Here is an 18205-nt window from a genome sequence, read left to right as displayed (position 1 = left end):
GCCAAGACACAAAATAAAAGACTCGATGATGAACTCTTAAAAAACAGAGAGAGAATGATTACCAGAACAAGAGTGTTGGTACCAAAGTAAAGTCTAATGTTTCCCGTAGTAATGATGCTCAGCTTCAAACACCTGAATTACATGTTAAGCAATGCAAATTTCAGAAACAATGCTATATGAGAAAGATGAATGAAACAATCAGAAATTTGAAACACAAATTGTGGTGTCACATCAGAAATTCCAAATGTCACATCTTTTCCATAAGAAATTGAACACAAAAGGCATTTGAAACAAGAAACGAATGACCCATTAACCCAAATTCGATAGGAGTGAAGTGAAGAGAAGAAAAAGCAAGAAACATACTTGATCCCGTAGTAACGATGCTCAAGCGAAACAATCCCAGCGGCCAATGAACTAAACGGTGAGCTCTTCCCGTAGTAACGATGCTCAAGCGAAACAATCCCAGCGGCCAATGAACTAAACGGTGAGCTCTTCCCGTAGTAACGATGCTCAAGCCTCAAGCGAAACAATCTTCATAAGCGATGTATCAGAACAACAAACCGAAACACAAAAACAAAACCCATTATCAAAAATCGAAACTTATGAAGATTCAAGACATAAACCCATTTACTAAGAAGACCACTTGATTCATAAGCTCAAATCAAGTTAGTACCTTTGAAGAGGTACTTGGAGATCTCACGGCGATTCTTCTTTGACAGAGGAAGAGGCGACAGAGAAGGTGACTGCGTTTGTATCGACGAACACGAGAGAAGACGAAGAGAGTATCAATTTGTATCGACGAACACGAGAGAAGACTAAGAGAGAAGACGGAGGAAGAGAAAGAACCAGAAGAAGACATCGATTTTTCCTAACCCTAGATTTTTAGAGAGTTGGGCATGCCCAATGTCCACATGGTTTTGCCCATTTGGTCACGGGTCAAATTTGATCTTTGGACCAATTGGACCATTTGATTATTGGGCGTGTCCATAGCCCGCCCGTAATAGTTTGGACTGGTCTCGACCATGGGCCGAGAGCCCAATTGACAGCTATACCTCCATTCATCTACAAGATTCTTCTCTGAACCAAACAAAAGGCAAATTCGAAACACATTATTAAAGATTTCTCGTCTTTTCTTGCATTGGTGAGATTTCATTTCTTATCCTCACTGACTGAATTAAATTCAAAAACATTTTTTTTTTTTTTTTTAAGTTTTACTTAAGGTTTTATCACTGTGGAATCAAATTTGACTGGACTGGTTCTTGATGATAATTCTGATCTTGATGGTTTCTTTGTTTTGGTTAGTGTTTTTGAGCCCATTTATTTGATTATGTGTTGTTCTTTTATTCGCCTAATGGAGGGGGTTTAAAATGATTGCTGCAGTGTGAAACTTCTTGATTCATTAATGGGTTCTGTAATGAGCTTGAGCTGTTCCAAGAGGAAAGCGACGAGTCATGATGTGGAATCCGAATCTTTTAAAAGAAGAAAGATATGCTCAACCAACGATGATGAGAACTCCAGATTGTTGGCATAAGCTTGAAAATAGCTTGAGGTGCAAGCTATACCAATCCTACCGAGTTATGGAATTAGGATTAATTCTATTTAGGAGTTATCTAAATATGTTAGTTTACCGGTTTAGAATAGGAAAGTTGTCAATTCTAGGGTTGAACAATTGTTATAAATACCAAGAGAGCGTTTCATGAAGAGGTGCGCGTCTTAGGGTATTAGGGGAGATGCACACAAGGTGTGTGGCGTTGCCCCATCTATAAGATAGAGATCTTTTGATGGTATTGTTGAAGTTCTACTTCTAATCAATGAATTCTGGACTAGGTCCCGGGGATGTAGGTTATCCGAACCCCGTTAACAAAGTTTGTGTATTCTTTACTATTATGCTCTTTCATACACGCACATGAAAACATATAGATCTAGCCACATATATGTGCTTTATTTGGTATCAGAGCTTATAGAGAATTGTTCTCGTTTCGGATGTGATCCTGGATTTGTGGCTAGCGGAGAATGCATATGAGAAGGTAGAGAGTATTTATGAAGGGCTAGAATAAATCACAAACTCTCATAAAGGGTTTGTTCTATCAGAGTTGTGTGAAGAGCGCAACTAATTTGATTGTTTCTATTACCGTCGTCAGGACACGATTGAGAAGAAAAAGAATTTTACTGACATGGACTAGAAAAGAAAGGTTAAGTGGATGAGAATTACTGTGTTCATGAACGTGTGCAAGAGGAGAATGAAATTGTGAACGTGACAGATAGGAACAAAGATTCATGGATTGTGTAATTTGAAACAGTAAAAATCATTCTTGTTTGTGGGGTTTTTGTTGTTAGTTTGTCTGCTCTAAGACTTAGAAGATACAAGAGATTGGTTTGTTATGGCTGGCTTACTGAACCAAGAGCTACGTTTATTAAGAGAAGAGGATACCATGGGCTTGGATTTTTTGGGTTTCAATGGCTATCAAGATGTTAAATCATCGATGGTGATTCACAATGAGTAAGAAAAAATCAGAAACATGTGTTTAAGAAATTTTGTCAAAAGGCTGAAGATGGAGTGAGAAAGAAGAAGTCAAAGAAGGTTACTTTCAGCGTGAATTTAATTCAAGGGCCTACTCCATATGGCTTTGAGAGAAGAGAATCATCAGCTCAAGGTAATGATTCATCCTCAACAGAAGAATCAGAAACTTCAGATGAGGTTAAGTCTGAATAGAATGAAGAAAGATCTGATGACCAGCCACAATTGAGAAATCACAGTAAAGAGCAGACACACTGTGATAGTGACATGAATGATGAAAAGGTTTTGGAGGATAAACCAGAAAATTTCAATAAAGAAGCGGACTTGTCAGAAATTAGTTTGGTTCAGGAGAGTTTAAGCGACTAAGTTGAAATGAAAGATTTGGGAAAAGCTTCAAGGATTCAGGGAATGGAGATCAAAAGAGATGGAGCAAAGGAAGGTCTAGCTTCCTCACAGGAAAAGGAAGTTGAGACTTTTGAAAAATCAGAAGCTAAAGCAGTGGTAACGCCAACTGCATCTCATTTCAAATCAGAGAGCCTAACTCCAGAAGAGAGGCGTCGGGAACCAAACTTATGGACACAAGATTTCAGTTCATCACAGATTGGGTATCTAAATGAGAGATAGTCCTAAGCAAGATACTCACAAGTATAAATCCAACAGATGATATTAGTCACGCATTACCTGGACAAGATCTTCAGGTCTACTAAGATCTTCTCAACATCGCCTGAAGGACAACACAGCTCTAGGTAACTCCACTATCGACATTGTAGGCTGGCAGGAAGAAAAAAAAGGGAAACAAGTCAGCGTGAAAAAATATATATATATATATATATATATATATATATTATGTTGATAGAGGTAAGTAAGGAGGTTAAGGGAATTACCTGTAGCTCTGTAGGCACCTGGAATTATGGTGAAGAGAATTAGATTCCAGGTGGAGCTGTTGGGAAAAATTCAAGAAAAAAAGACTTAGTTGAGTTCTTGAATTTTTTGGAAGTATAGAGTCATGATAGGGTGACTCAGGATCAGAGAAGTTGGTTACCAGTGGAGAATCAGTTGCAGATTCTGATTCCAGGTGGAGGTTCTGTGATGAAGATTCAGAAAATCCAAGTTAGGATTTTGGTGGCTCAAGGGTATAATTCCAGCAGCTAGAGATTGAAGGATGATTCATGGTCAGGAGGGAACCTGAAATCATCAAGGAGAAAGAAGAACATGGGATGTTCAACAGAGGAGCTGCTGTGAGAGTAGACATGAAACTGAAGTTAGAGTTTCATGGAGTCTCTAAAAATTGAAAGAAGATGATCCAGGGAGAGAAGGCTTACCAGAGATCGTCTTAACAGGTGAAGGCTGTAGTGCTTATTAAAGGCAGTCATAGAGTTTGTGACATGATCTTGCAGGACAGATTAGACAAAGAAAAAGGTGGTTAGTATCTGTAAAAAAAAAAAACTTGAAGATCATAAGTCATTGAATGAACTGTCACAAGAGGCTGTGAAGAAGTTACCTTGAAAGTTTTGGAGCCCTGATAAGGGTGTTTGGTTTCAGGTGGAGCAGCTTATGAATGCTCCAAAGAGAACTTGGCAGAGAATCACCTAAGACCTTGAGGTTGGAGGAACTGATCAAGCAGAGGTGATTCAAGGCTGTAATCTTTTTTGAAGATTTGTGAAACTGGGTTAAAAGGGATCTTGGTTTTAAATGGCGCAAAGCGCACCATGGCACAAAGGGTCCATCAATGAGCCATGCGCCATGGCGCACTAAGGCGCGCGCCTTTTGGATTTGTGGCGCTCCATTAACAGATTATCTACATATAGTTTTATCCTTCAAGCTTTGTTCATATATGGTGATTTATTAAAGAGAACTGGGAATTAAACATCTTCAAATTGGGAAACTACCAAATCTCTTTAATTGAATAATGTTTTAACCAGCTCGGTTTGTCAAAATGGTTTATCCTATTGCATCTAGTTGTTCTCTTCCTAACAACCCTAAAATCACAAAGTTTTTTGTTGCAGGTTTTGAAGAGTTTTTGCATCAACCAATGATGCGATCGCCATGATTGCCTCGCGCATCGACGAGGCTCACATATGGCGCGCGCATCATAGATCTCGCCACGCATCCAAGTTTGGTTGCCCTTTTCTTCAAAACTTACTGCGCCATGCGCAATTGCGCGCCACAGGCGCACTATTTAAAACCAAGAAAGGGATGCATGTTTCAGGTGGAGAAACTGTGTCCATGGAGAAACAAAATATAAAAGGAGAATTGAGGTTTCTCAATAAAATTTCAGAAATTGTGATGGAGGAGGTAAGGGTGAAAGCAATTGGTGAGATAACTTCTTACCCAAGGGTCGTCGAAATTGCTTGAACTAGATCACATGGAAGAAGCAATGAAGTTTGCTAGTGACGACAAGGTGGAGCTCATCACCTAAAATGGATTCAAAATTGAAACTTTAAGTTTCAATATTTCTGGCAATTCTCAGAAGATTCTAATCACTAAGTGTCAGGAAGAGACAAGAGAGAGATTAGATGTACCTGAGATTTGCAGAGGAATTGCTGTTTGGACTCACCTGAAAGTTTCATCGGAGAAGAGATGAAACACTTGGCCTGAAATATTTTTGAGTTTTGATATTGAGAGTTTCAAAATCTCTGGAAATTAGAAGAACTAATCTCTAATTGTTGCTGACAACACAACGAGGAAGGGAGAGATTAGAGGGTACCTGAGCTGGACGGTGACGGCGACGGCATGATTTGCCGGTGGAAACGGAACAGCTTGGGAGAAGAGGCATGAATAAGAGACAAAGTTGATGTCTCATGTTCTAAAAATTAAATCACCGAAGAGGTAAGAGGAGAGCTTCACCGGTGGAGATCGCAGCCGAAGGAGATTGCCGGCGAAAATGGTGGTGATTCATGGTTCATCGAACAAGAGACAAAGTTGAGATATGATGATATGTCTCTTGATTCGCCGAAATGGGAGCCGTCGTAAGACAAGTGGAGGCTGAAGTTTTGCTTCGCCTGAGAAGATGCAGGGGTGACCAGATTTGGCCTCCAATTCGGACTATACCATGGGGAATTAAGAAGCTTCATCTTCTCCATGTCGAGAATGAGAAGAACTCGGTGAAAGAAAAGAAAAGGAAAAATAAAATTGGTTGCAGGCGAGAACAGAGATACTCGCCGGATAAAGAGACAGAGTTCGCCGGAGGAGGAGGCCATATGGTGACGTTAGACTTCACGAACAGAGGAAGAGAAGAAGTTGGTTTTTTCAGATGTCGTTGTTGTCGATGAGTGTTTGTTTTTGTCAAAAAGTGGAGATTGTTGTTGGGTTTGACAAACACAAAACAAATGGGCTTTAATGGGCTAGACGAAAATTGACATTAAGAGAAGAGGTGAAGGTTCTATAGCTCATGTACACATAAATATTATTGTATCATTGGATCAGAGGGATCTCATTGGCGTGAGAGATTTGGAAGAAAATGAGTTCAAGTTTAAGAGGGAGAATGTTGGCATAAGCTTGAAGATAACTTGAGGTGCAAGCTATACCAATCCTACCGAGTTATGGAATTAGGATTAATTCTATTTAGGAGTTATCTAAATATGTTAGTTTACCGGTTTAGAATAGGAAAGTTGTCAATTCTAGGGTTGAACAATTGTTATAAATACCAAGAGAGCGTTTCATGAAGAGGTGCGCGTCTTAGGGTATTAGGAGAGATGCACACAAGGTGTGTGGCGTTGCCCCATCTATAAGATAGAGATCTTTTGATGGTATTGTTGAAGTTCTACTTCTAATCAATGAATTCTGGACTAGGTCCCGGGGATGTAGGTTATCCGAACCCCGTTAACAAAGTTTGTGTATTCTTTACTATTATGCTCTTTCATACACGCACATGAAAACATATAGAACTAGCCACATATATGTGCTTTACAGATTGATTCCAAGTCCTCCGAATGAGTTATCTTGGAAACATCCTTTGAGTTTCTGTGCCAACAGAGTCGTCAACGGTATATATGTATCCCTTTCACTGCTAAAATCCTTCCTCCATCCATCTTAATTCTTCTTGATACGCTCTTTACCATAGTAATGTATTCGTCTTTTCGCCTTGACTCAGTCACAGCCGCAGTTTTTACGAAATTCAGATTCCAACAAGGTAACAAAGATACTACTATATCTTCTTCTTTACCTCTTCCATCTCCTCCAACTTCAGTGTCTCGAATCTGGAAACACCACGTCTTCCCGAGCTTCCACGGAGCAGATGTCCGAACAACCATTCTTAGTCACATCCTGCAATCGTTCAGAAGAAAGGGAATTGACTCATTCATTGATAATAATATAGAGAGGAGTAAGTCCATCGGTCCTGAGCTCGTAGAAGCTATCCGAGGATCGAAGATTGCTATCGTCTTGCTCTCCAAGAACTATGCTTCTTCTTCGTGGTGTCTCGATGAATTAGCAGAGATCATGAAGTGCAGGGAAGTGTCGGGTCAGATAGTCATGACTATTTTCTATGAAGTGGATCCAACTGACATAAAGAAATAGACCGGTGGTTTTGGAAAAGCCTTCAGAAGAACTTGTAAAGGTAAAACAAAAGAGCGTACTGAGAGATGGAGAAAAGCTTTGGAGGATGTGGCCAAGATAGCCGGAGAGCATTCTCGCAGCTGGTTTGTCCTCTTGATTCCTACTCTCCTTTCCTTAATCAATATATTTACTTAAAGAGTTGAAACTATATATCTATTTGTAGCTTTAAAAAAATATCAGGACATGAATATACATTTGTCTCGGATGTGTATGTATGAGAGAATTTTCCATGACTATGCTAAGTAACGATTCTATATTGATATCCTCTAATGATAGGAGCAATGAAGCGGCCATGATCGAAAAAATAGCCAATGATGTTTCAAACATGTTGAATAGCTCCACACCATCAAGAGATTTCGATGGTTTAGTTGGGATGAGAACTCATATGGAAAGGATGGAACAATTGTTACGCCTAGATTTGGACGAAGTAAGGATGATCGGGATTTGGGGACCGCCTGGGATTGGTAAGACAACTATCGCTAGAGTTTTGTTTAACCAAGTCTCCAACAGATTCCAACTTAGTGCAATCGTAGTCAATATCAAAGGATGCTATCCGAGACCTTGTTTGGATGAGTATAGTGCACAACTGCAACTACAAAGCCAAATGTTGTCTCAGATTATCAATCAGAAAGATATTATTGTTTCTCATTTAGGAGTGGCACAAGAACGATTGAAAGACAAGAAAGTGTTACTAGTTCTTGATGATGTGGATGACTTAGGGCAACTAGATGCCTTGGCGAAAGAAATTCTATGGTTTGGTCCTGGAAGTCGGATTATTATCACGACAGAAGATCTAAGAGTTTTAAAAGCCCATGGCATCAATCATATTTACAAAGTGAATTTTCCATCAAGTGTTGAGGCTTATCAAATTTTTTGTATGCATGCCTTTGGACACAAGCACCCAGATGATGGCTTCTATGAGCTTGCTTGGGAAGTTACAAAACTTGCTGGTGAACTCCCTTTGGGATTGAAGGTGCTAGGATCCGCTTTGAAAGGAATGTCTAAGCAGGAGTGGAAAAGGATACTACCAATGTTACAAACCAGCCTTAATGGCAAAATAGAGAGCATTATAAAGTTCAGTTATGATGCCTTATGTGATGAATATAAAGATTTATTTCTTTATATAGCCTGCTTTTTCAATGGCGGATATCATCATAGTGTGGAAGAGGTTCTTTCGAAGAAGTTATCGCATGTGACGCAAGTTGGTATTCATATCTTAGCTGAGAAATCTCTCATATCTATAGACAAAACCGGATGTATAGATATGCATACTCTGCTAGAACAATTCGGAAGAGAAACTTCTCGTAAGCAATTCGTTCATAATCGGCTTCTGAAATGCCAGCTTTTGGTTGATGGAAGAGATATTCGTCAAGTGCTCAGTCATGATACAACAGTAAGTTGTTTTTTTTTGCCGTACAAATCTGAGTTTATTTTGATAACTAACTCTGTTATCTACTTATAATTTTTTTGTTTGGGTTCTTTTTCAGCAAAATACAAGGTTTATAGGGATAAATTTTGATTTATCTAAAACTGAGGAAGAATTGAATATAAATGAGAAAGCTCTTGAAAGAATGTCTGATCTCGAAATCGTAAGAATCAATGGTAGGAAGGATCTTGCTGAGCCTGAGAGACTGCACTCGTTGATATATCATTCACAAAAGATTAGAATACTGGATTGGAGTTATTTCCAAAATACATGTTTGCCATCTACTTTTAATCCGGAGTTTCTCGTCGAACTACATATGAGTTCCAGCAAGCTTGAGAAGCTATGGGAAGGAACTCATAAAGTAAGTAATTTTGATTAAAAAAAACTTTCAGTATTTTCAGAATTTGTTTCTGTAAAAGTCCCAATATCTGTAGTTTATAATCAACATTTTTCTTATGAGAGTCAATGCAGCAACTTAAAAACCTCAGGTGGATGGATCTGTCCCGTTCTAAAGAGCTGAAAGAGCTTCCGGATCTTTCAACAGCCACTAAACTGGAAGATTTAGATCTCCAGTTTTGCTCAAGTTTAGCGGAGCTTCCTTCTTCTATTGAGAATTTGACCAATCTCCGGGTATTAAATCTCTCTGATTGCTCAAATCTTGTGGAGCTTCCTGCTATTGGGAATGCAACTAAACTTGAGGTTTTGGATCTTAGTTATTGCTCAAGTCTTGTGAAACTCCCGTCTTCTATCAATGCCACTAATCTCAAGGAATTGCTTCTAACAAGTTGTTCCTGTCTCGTGGAGCTCCCAGCTATGGAGAATGCGTTTAATCTACAGATATTGGAGCTCAAAAATTGCTCAAGTCTAGTAGAGCTCCCTCCGTCTATTGGAACTGCTAGAAATTTGAAGAAACTGAATATCAGTGGGTGCTCAAGTCTCGTGAATCTCCCAACCTCTATTGGAAATTGCACTAATCTCGAAGATTTTGATCCATCTAACTGCTCAAGTCTGCTGGAACTCCCCGCTATGGAGAATGCGACTAATCTCCGGAGATTGGATCTCAATAATTGCTCAAGTCTGCTGCAACTCACAGCTATCGAGAATGCAACTAATCTACTGTGGTTGGAGCTTAGTAACTGCTCAAGCCTACGAGAGCTCCCTCCTTCTATTGGAACTGCCACGAATCTGAAAAAATTGAAGATGAGCAGATGCTCGAGTATCGGGACTCTGCCCACCTCTATTGGAGATTGCACTAATCTCTATTATTTTGAGCTACATAACTGCTCAAATCTGATGGAGCTTCCTTCCTCTATAGGCAACCTTCAGCGATTGTCTGTGTTGACGATGTGCGGATGCTCAAAGCTCGAGGCTCTTCCAACCAAAATCAACTTGGAATCTCTCTATTATCTTGATCTCACAGATTGCTCGCAGTTGAAAAGTTTTCCTGAGATCTCCACAAACATTAAGGAACTCAATCTCACAGGAACTGCAATAAAAGAAGTTCCTAAGTCGATCATGTCGTGGTCTCGTCTTTCTGACTTTCGTATGTCATACTCCGAAAGCCTCAAGGAATTCCCGCATGCTCTTGACATCATCACAGAGCTGCTTTTTCTTAACGAACAAGATATACAACAAGTTCCTCCATGGGTCAAGGGAATGTCTCGTTTACGTGTCCTTGGACTCCACGACTGCAATCATTTTGTATCTCTCCCACAACTTCCAGATTCCTTATCTAGCATAGTTGCAGACAATTGTCAGTCCCTTGAGAGACTGGATTGTTTTTTTAATATTCTCAAGTTCAGCAACTGCTTCAAACTGAACCAAGAAGCCAGAGATCTCATCATGCACACATCGGCTTCTTATAGTTATGCGATGTTACCCGGTACACAAGTGCCTGACTGCTTCAATCACCGAGCTACTGCTACTGCTGGAGGTTTATTGACGATCAAGTTGAATGAGTCGCTTCTTCCTGCATCCTTGAAATTTAAGGCTTGTGTTATGCTGGTTAAGGTTAATGAAGAAACGGGTTATGATCCGCGTTCCATGTATGTATATACTAACATTATGGACAAACAGAATGATCTCAAGGTTCGGTGTACACGAGGCAGCCATATAATAGATCGACTTTTAACAGAGCATATATACACATTTGAAGTTGAAGCAGAGGAGGTGATTTCCACCGAGCTTGTCTTTGAGTTCACAACAGACAATAGCAAGTGAAAGATAGGAGAATGCGGGGTATATCATATCTTGAAGGTTCCTTAATTAATTAGTGTTAATGAATCTTAAGAGCTTCAGAGATGGACATCGATGGAGGAGGTTAGAAAATTTTATGATATTTTCGTCTTCAATAATAAGCTTTAAATTTATATAACGATTATGTTTAATCGAAATTAATTGCAGATAAAGACGAGAAGGAGAAGAAGGAAGAATCAATTAAAGTCATGAGTAAGTACAAGATTCTTAAAATCCAATATTGGGGAGCTGTAGAGACTTTGAATTTCGTCTTGGAATTGAACACTAAAATGTCAGCAAAGGAGCTATAGTCTTGTTGTTGTAGAGTAAAAAGCAGATGCATCTTATGTAACTAAACCATGTTACCAAACTACATCAAAGGTATCTTCATCTCATCTTTATTTAAACTCAATCTCTCACATCATACAACAGTTTGGCCCTAAATTGTCTGTTTGCGACAAATAAGCCATTTTATTGAATAAATAATATACAAAAAAAGAGAAGAAAAAAAACACAGCCCAGAAATAGTTTATTTTGATCATACAATATGAAAATTTGGACGGCAAAATAATAAAGAGATGATGGTTCTTGGAATGTGTGTTTGGTTACTTTCCCATATGTGTAAAGAAACATCCAACAAGAAGCTAGCGTACTTAGCACCCAAGAGGAGCCTCTGTATGCACAAGAGGGCGTTCTTGGTGACCTCGGCGTTCTCGTGGTTCATCAGTTTCATCACTCCTTCTTTCGCCTTCAGGTCTGTTACGATCACTCTCCCGGCTGCATGGTACTCTATGAACTGTGAGAGTAAAAACATGCCACTGCCAGTGATCTTGGATCACTCGACGTGTCCAGGATCGTGACGTGAAGAGGACCCTGAGTATCTGCATCCAACAAGATTTAAAAGGTGCTTAAGGGTTTTGCTTTTACTTGTCAAAGGAACTTAATTTCCTGATCTTTTCTTTTAGCCCTTCTTCTAGTTGGTTCAATATGTATCCAGCAAATCCTTACAAATTCAAAATATAACGGGTTTAGTTACGATCATGTACCTAAAAAAAAGATCTAATGTTGTCGGAATCACTTATATAACCAGATTTGTTCTCACTGCAGATTTAGCAGAGAATTAAGAAATTCAAGTTCCACATGACGGCTAAATAAAAAGCAGTCTTCAGGCTTTGTATCTAACTCGTCTTACCTCGTCACTCCACGCTTGTGTTTTTAGACTGTGGATAATGAAATATTTTCTGAAGTTGTTGTTTTTATTCATTCACATAGCTTTGCTATTTATACATACAGAGTTTATGATAGAGTCATATCTAAGTAAATATTCTATACATATTCGAGTATATCGTAATACCCCCGTCACGTTGGTGGTACGTAATGTCGAACGCCAAACGTGGACATCAGTCTTGCAAAGGTAGGTCCGGGCAATGCTTTGGTCAAGAGATCGGCCACCTGGTCCGATGTAGAAATGTGTTGAGTTGCAATGAGCTTGGCCTGAACAGCATCTCGTACTTGATGGCAATCAGACTCAATGTTTTTGGTACGCTCATGGAAGACAGGATTAGCAGCGATGTAGATAGCAGCTTGACTATCACAATGAAGTTCGATAGGGTGAGAATGATCAACACCCAAGGTCCGCATAAGAGCCTTCAGCCATTTGATATCTTTTAGAGTATAGGCCATAGCGCGGTACTCCGCTTCAGCAGAGGAAGAGGAGACCGTTTTCTGTTTCTTGGTTTTCCAAGAAATGGGTGAGTCACCTAAGTAAACGACGTAAGCGGAGAGAGACCGACGAGTTAAAGGACAGCCGTTGTAGTCGGAGTCGCAATATGCACTGAGATGAAGCTCACTGTTAGAGCGAAGAAATATACCTTGAGCAGGAGAACCTTTGAGATAGCGAACAAGATGCAAGGCTGCTTCCCAATGAGCAACGAGAGGTGCTTTCATAAACTGAGAAAGGATGTGCACAACATAACTCAAATCTGGTATGGTGATGGTCAAGTAAATGAACGGGCCCACCAGAAGGCGATACTGCTCCGGATTATCAAACACAAGACCCTTAATCGAAGCAAGCTTGTGATTCAGCTCAATAGAAACCGGTGACGGTTTGGCACCCAAGAGACCAGCTTCAGAGATGATGTCAAAAGCATACTTGCATTGGGAGAGACAAAAACCATCCGGTCCCCGAGAAACCTCAATACCGAGAAAATATTTAAGTTTGCCCAAATCCTTCATATGAAAAAATTTGTTGAGCTGAACCTTGAACTTGTTGATCGCCTGAAGATCATTTCCTGCAACGACAAAATCATCCACATACACAAAAACATGAAGTATTAGCGTTCCTCGGCCTAAGGAGAATAAAGAATAATCCTGATAGCTCTGAGTGAAGCCAAGTTCCCGAAGAGCAGTAGACAACTTCGAAAACCAACAGCGCAGAGCCTGTTTAAGGCCGTACAAAGATTTCCGAAGACGACAGACTTTGTTTGGATCCGCTGACTTGAACCCCGGAGGAAGTTTCATATACACCTCCTCATCCAGATCACCATGTAAGAAGGCGTTGTGGACGTCCATTTGGTGCACTTCCCAGTCCTTGGCAGCCGCAAAAGCTAAAAGAGACCGAAACGTGGTCATCTTAGCAACGAGAGCGAATGTTTCTTTAAAATCCGTACCTTCTTTTTGATGGTTCCCCATCACCACCAAACAAGCTTTGTGGCGCTCGAGAGTTCCGTCGGAGTGAAATTTTAATTTATATACCCATTTGCTGCTGATAGCTTTCTTCCTAGGAGGGATATCAGTAACATCCCATGTATGATTAGCTTCAAGAGCATCAATTTCCTTCTGCATAGCATCACACCATTCCTTGATGAGAACTGCATCCTTAAAGTGCTTAGGTTCATTGCTGTCCAAGATCGCGGCAAGAAAAGCAATGTGGTTTGCTGAAAAACCGACTCATGTAAGCAATCAGCAATAACATACAAAACCTTACCGGAGACCGTTGACGAGGATTCTTTGGTGGAGAGACCAGGCGAGAGAACGTGTGAGGGAGAGTGTACATTACGAGTGACCACATAATCCTTAAGCAACACAGACGGGTTCTTGGTACGAAGACCCTTGCCGAGAAGTTCAGGAAGACCCGGTGATGGTGGTGACTCAACAAGAGGCACAAGATCGATCGTAGGCGAATCTGATGACAACGAAGGAGTAAAATCAATATCACAAGGAGGAGCCAAAGGCGGGGGATGCACTGGTTGTTTAGGTGTCAATGGCGAGGCATCAACAGCAGCTGGTGGAGGAGCAATAGTAGGTGTGGGTTTAGGAACAATGTTGTTGACGGGAGGAATAGTAGATAATGAACCTGAAGGTGCATGGTCAGGGACGTTGGTAGGTTCTTCGAGGCATCAACAACAGCTGGTGGAGGAGCAATAGTAGGTGTGGGTTTAGGAACAATGTTGTTGACGGGAGGAATAGTAGATAATGAACCTGAAGGTGCATGGTCAGGGACGTTGGTAGGTTCTTCGAGGCATCAACAACAGCTGGTGGAGGAGCAATAGTAGGTGTGGGTTTAGGAACAATGTTGTTGACGGGAGGAATAGTAGATAATGAACCTGAAGGTGCATGGTCAGGGACGTTGGTAGGTTCTTCGAGGCATCAACAACAGCTGGTGGAGGAGCAATAGTAGGTGTGGGTTTAGGAACAATGTTGTTGACGGGAGGAATAGTAGATAATGAACCTGAAGGTGCATGGTCAGGGACGTTGGTAGGTTCTTCGAGAAACAGGTCACCAGTGAGAGGACCTGATGGTATAACCGACGGTGAGGAGTTCTCAATCCTAACGAAAGGAAAGACATCCTCCTGAAAGCGCACATCTCTACTTGTGAAAAACTGTTATGTGTCAAGATCATACAACCGCCAGGCCTTCTTACCAAACGGATAACCAACCATGATACACCTCCGACTGCGAGTTCCAAACTTGTCCTTGTCGCGAGAGCGGTGGTGAGCATAACATAAGCAACCGAATACACGGATCATGGCATACGAAGGTGGCAAACCAAAGAGCATTTCATATCGTGTTTTACCCTCTAAAACTGATGATGGAGTCCGATTGATAAGATGTGTAGCAGTGAGAATGCTCTCACCCCAAAAGGTAGTTGGTAAATGTCCTTGAAAGAGGCAAGCACGGGCCACATTAAGGATGTGACGGTTGATATATCCTTGTTTTTGTTGTTTTTAACCATGATATAAGGAGTTTTTTAGTGTCTTTTCATTTGTTTCTAGATTGTTTTTAGTCTTTACAGGTTTTTAGCATGAAAGGAGCAAAATGGAGCAATTTGGATGTTTTGGAGCATAAATCTTGAAGAATCAATTTGGTCTCGGATCAAAGCAGGAGCATCAACCGACACCAAGATAGGAGGCATCGATCGACACTCATCTCTGCCGACTCAAGACCCAAGTTTTGAAAAATTTACAAAAGTTGCCCAAAGTTTTCCATATTTGCAAGACTAGTCCCTGACGTGTTTTAGGACATATATATATAGTTTTTAGGTTTTTGCAAACCCTTAAGTTTTATTCTATCAAGTTATATTTTTCCTGCAACCCTGAGAGAATTTTGGGAGCTTTTGGAGAGAAAGAGATCAGATCTGCTTTGTAGAGAAGAATTATTGAACTCCCTTTTACTCTTTATAATCTCAATTGCTTATTATTCAGAAAGATGTTTTGTTCTTCAATGATTATGTTCTTCAATGATTATGTCTGAGTAATTTGCTTGTTAGGTTTAGGGTTTTTCACAGGGATTTTATGAATTATTAGATCTGATTATTTAGGATTTATTATTTATCTAAATCTTCATCTTAGGTTGTTCCTCATATTAATTCTTGATTGATCACCTAGAATTAATACTTTAGGAAAATAAATTGATATGAGAATATAATTGATTTTTCTGTTAAAACCTTTTGATGAGCAAAATTATTTCCTGCAAAGAGATTTGATTTAATAATTTTGTGAACAATCTAAACCTGATTTTATTGCTGATTTTTAACCTAGAATTTTACCAAGAGATTTGGATTTTCAGGTTTTAAATTTAGATATTATTTGCAGTGAGAACTGATTTAATTTACAAAAGTATTTAGAGTTCTAGATCTGTTCTTAATTGCTTGAATCCTATTTATTTCATGATTTAATATTTCATAATTTCCTGAGAAATTTCCTAGGCCTAGCTTTTTGATGTTCTGAATTTACAACAGTTTTATTTAATATTTTGCATTGCTTTTATTTTAATTCAAATTAATCTGTTTAGCTTAATTATAAAACTCTATAATTTATTGTGTAGACTTGAGTCCTTGTGGAATTCGACCCTTAAATACTGCAGTAATCTCTTAATTTGAGAGAGTAGCTCTAGGGTAAATTTGAGCATATCAGGTGTTTACGCTCTACCCGGCCGTTTTGCCGTGGAGTATCCACGTAGGAAGTTTGATGTATAATCCCTTGCTGTTGAAAGTAGGACGTGAGACACATGAATTCAGTCCCATTATCACTGCGAAATGTCTTGACTTGTTTACAAACAACTCTCTCTCTGCTTCAGATCTTGCAATCTTCCTTCATTCCCTTCCAATTTGTTCACTTAATCATGGCCAAAACAATGAAGATCTACAGCTTCTTGCTGCTGGTTTAACAACCTTCACGGTTCTCTTTGGTTCTTGTTCAGCTACTATCTACACCGTTGGGGACTCGGCTGGATGGATTGCCAAAGAAGGCTTCTATTAGGAATGGGCCAAGGAAAAGGTGTTTTACGTAGGAAACTCTTTGGTCTTCAAATATGATCCCTCCATCAACGACGTTACTCAAGTTTGGGGCGCTTTAGAATTAGAATTTTGCGATACTTTTTCTCCTAAAGCCGTCTACCGGACAGGACATGATGTGGTAACCTTCACGGAACCAGGAGATCACTACTTCATCAGCTCAAATCAATCTCAATGCACACTTGGACAGAGGCTCGACGTTCTTGTCGTACATGACCCGTCACGTCCTATTCCTCCACCACTACCGAGCAAGATCCTTCCTTCCTGGAAAACCTACAGGGTCAGTGACTTTAAAGCATGGAGCGTTCCTGAAGATAGTGACTACTATAACAAGTGGAGTGAAGATAAACTGTTTCATGAAGGACATAGTCTACTTTCGAATACGACAACGAAGTAAACGACGTCTTAGAGATTAGCGGTGACCTTGAATTCATAACCTTTGACCCGACTTCTCGCGTAGCCGTGCACAAGACGGGACATGATCTCGTTACGCTCACCAAACCAGGAGTTCACTATTTCATTAGCTCAGAGACGGGTCACTGCGCGGATGGGCTTAAGCTTCGAGTTGTGGTCGGACCATTACCGAAAGCCGTTACTTTCACCAATTTTCCCAAAAAGATGGATTTGTCAGCTATGGACCGCCTCACAAAGTGGTTAAGCACTTTCAGACCCCAGCCCCATCACTAAAGTTTTCGTGTTTATTTGGTTTGAGATTAGCTAATCAGAGTTTACCTAATTACTGGTTCAGTGGTTATAATTTTGCAGACTCTGGTTTTCTTTTCCTTTTTTCCTTAAGACCCAAGTTTGTTTAGTTCTTGTTTTCAGTACTGATGTAACGTTTCAGATTTTATTCACTATAAATAATGAAACATTACTTAATACAATTTCAGTTTACGTCTTCCAATGTTTTGTCTCAAGAGTCAAGATCCTGTTATATAATAATAACTACCCGGTACACAAGTGCCTCCCTGCTTCAATCACCGAGCTTACTGCTGGGGGTTCCTTGAAGATCAAGTCGAATGAGTTGCCTCTTACTACATCCTTGAGATTTAAGGCCTGTGTCATGCTGGTTATGGGTACAAAAGAATCTTATGATACGTCAAGATCTGGATTGACTTCGTGGACAAGAAAAATGATCACAAAGTTCAGGTTCAGTGTAAACAAAATATCCATAGCGTAGATATCTTAACAGAGCATATCTACACATTTGAAGTGTAAACAGAGGAGGTGACTTCCACCGAGCTTTGCTTTGCGTTCACAACAAGCAAAGACAACTGGAAGATCAGAAAATGCGGGCTACTCCAAAGCTTGAAGGTTCCTTCATGTTGATGAGCATGAAGACTGGTGAAAATCCCTTCTTCTATGGGGAATGTGACCAATCTCGAGAGATTATATTTTTCATATTGCTCAAGTCTGGTGGAGCTTCCTTGCTCTTTACGAAATCTTAAAAATTTGTGGAGCTTGACAATGCTGGATCTCAAGTTTTTCCTAAGAGCTTCACAAACTTCTTATATGAACTTCAATAAAAGAAATTCCTCCATGGGTCAAGGGAATGTCTAATTTTCGGGTACTTAGACTCAACAACTGCAACAATCTGGTATCACTTGAGATATTCGGTTGTTCCTTTTAACAATCTAGAGATTCGTCTCCATTTCACCAACTCCTCAAACTGAAT

At 39.9% G+C, this 18205-nt stretch overlaps 2 pseudogenes; both read left to right on the top strand.

Annotated features, from left to right (window-relative positions):
- On the top strand, positions 1403-11111 carry LOC104715414 (annotated as a pseudogene).
- On the top strand, positions 16359-17217 carry LOC109126445 (annotated as a pseudogene).

The sequence above is a fragment of the Camelina sativa genome, chromosome 9 (genome assembly GCF_000633955.1).
Source record: "Camelina sativa cultivar DH55 chromosome 9, Cs, whole genome shotgun sequence".
In the NCBI taxonomy this organism is placed as follows: Eukaryota; Viridiplantae; Streptophyta; class Magnoliopsida; order Brassicales; family Brassicaceae; genus Camelina; species Camelina sativa.
The sequence above is the reverse complement of the archived record's forward strand: the minus strand, read 5'-3'. Positions and strand labels throughout refer to the sequence as shown.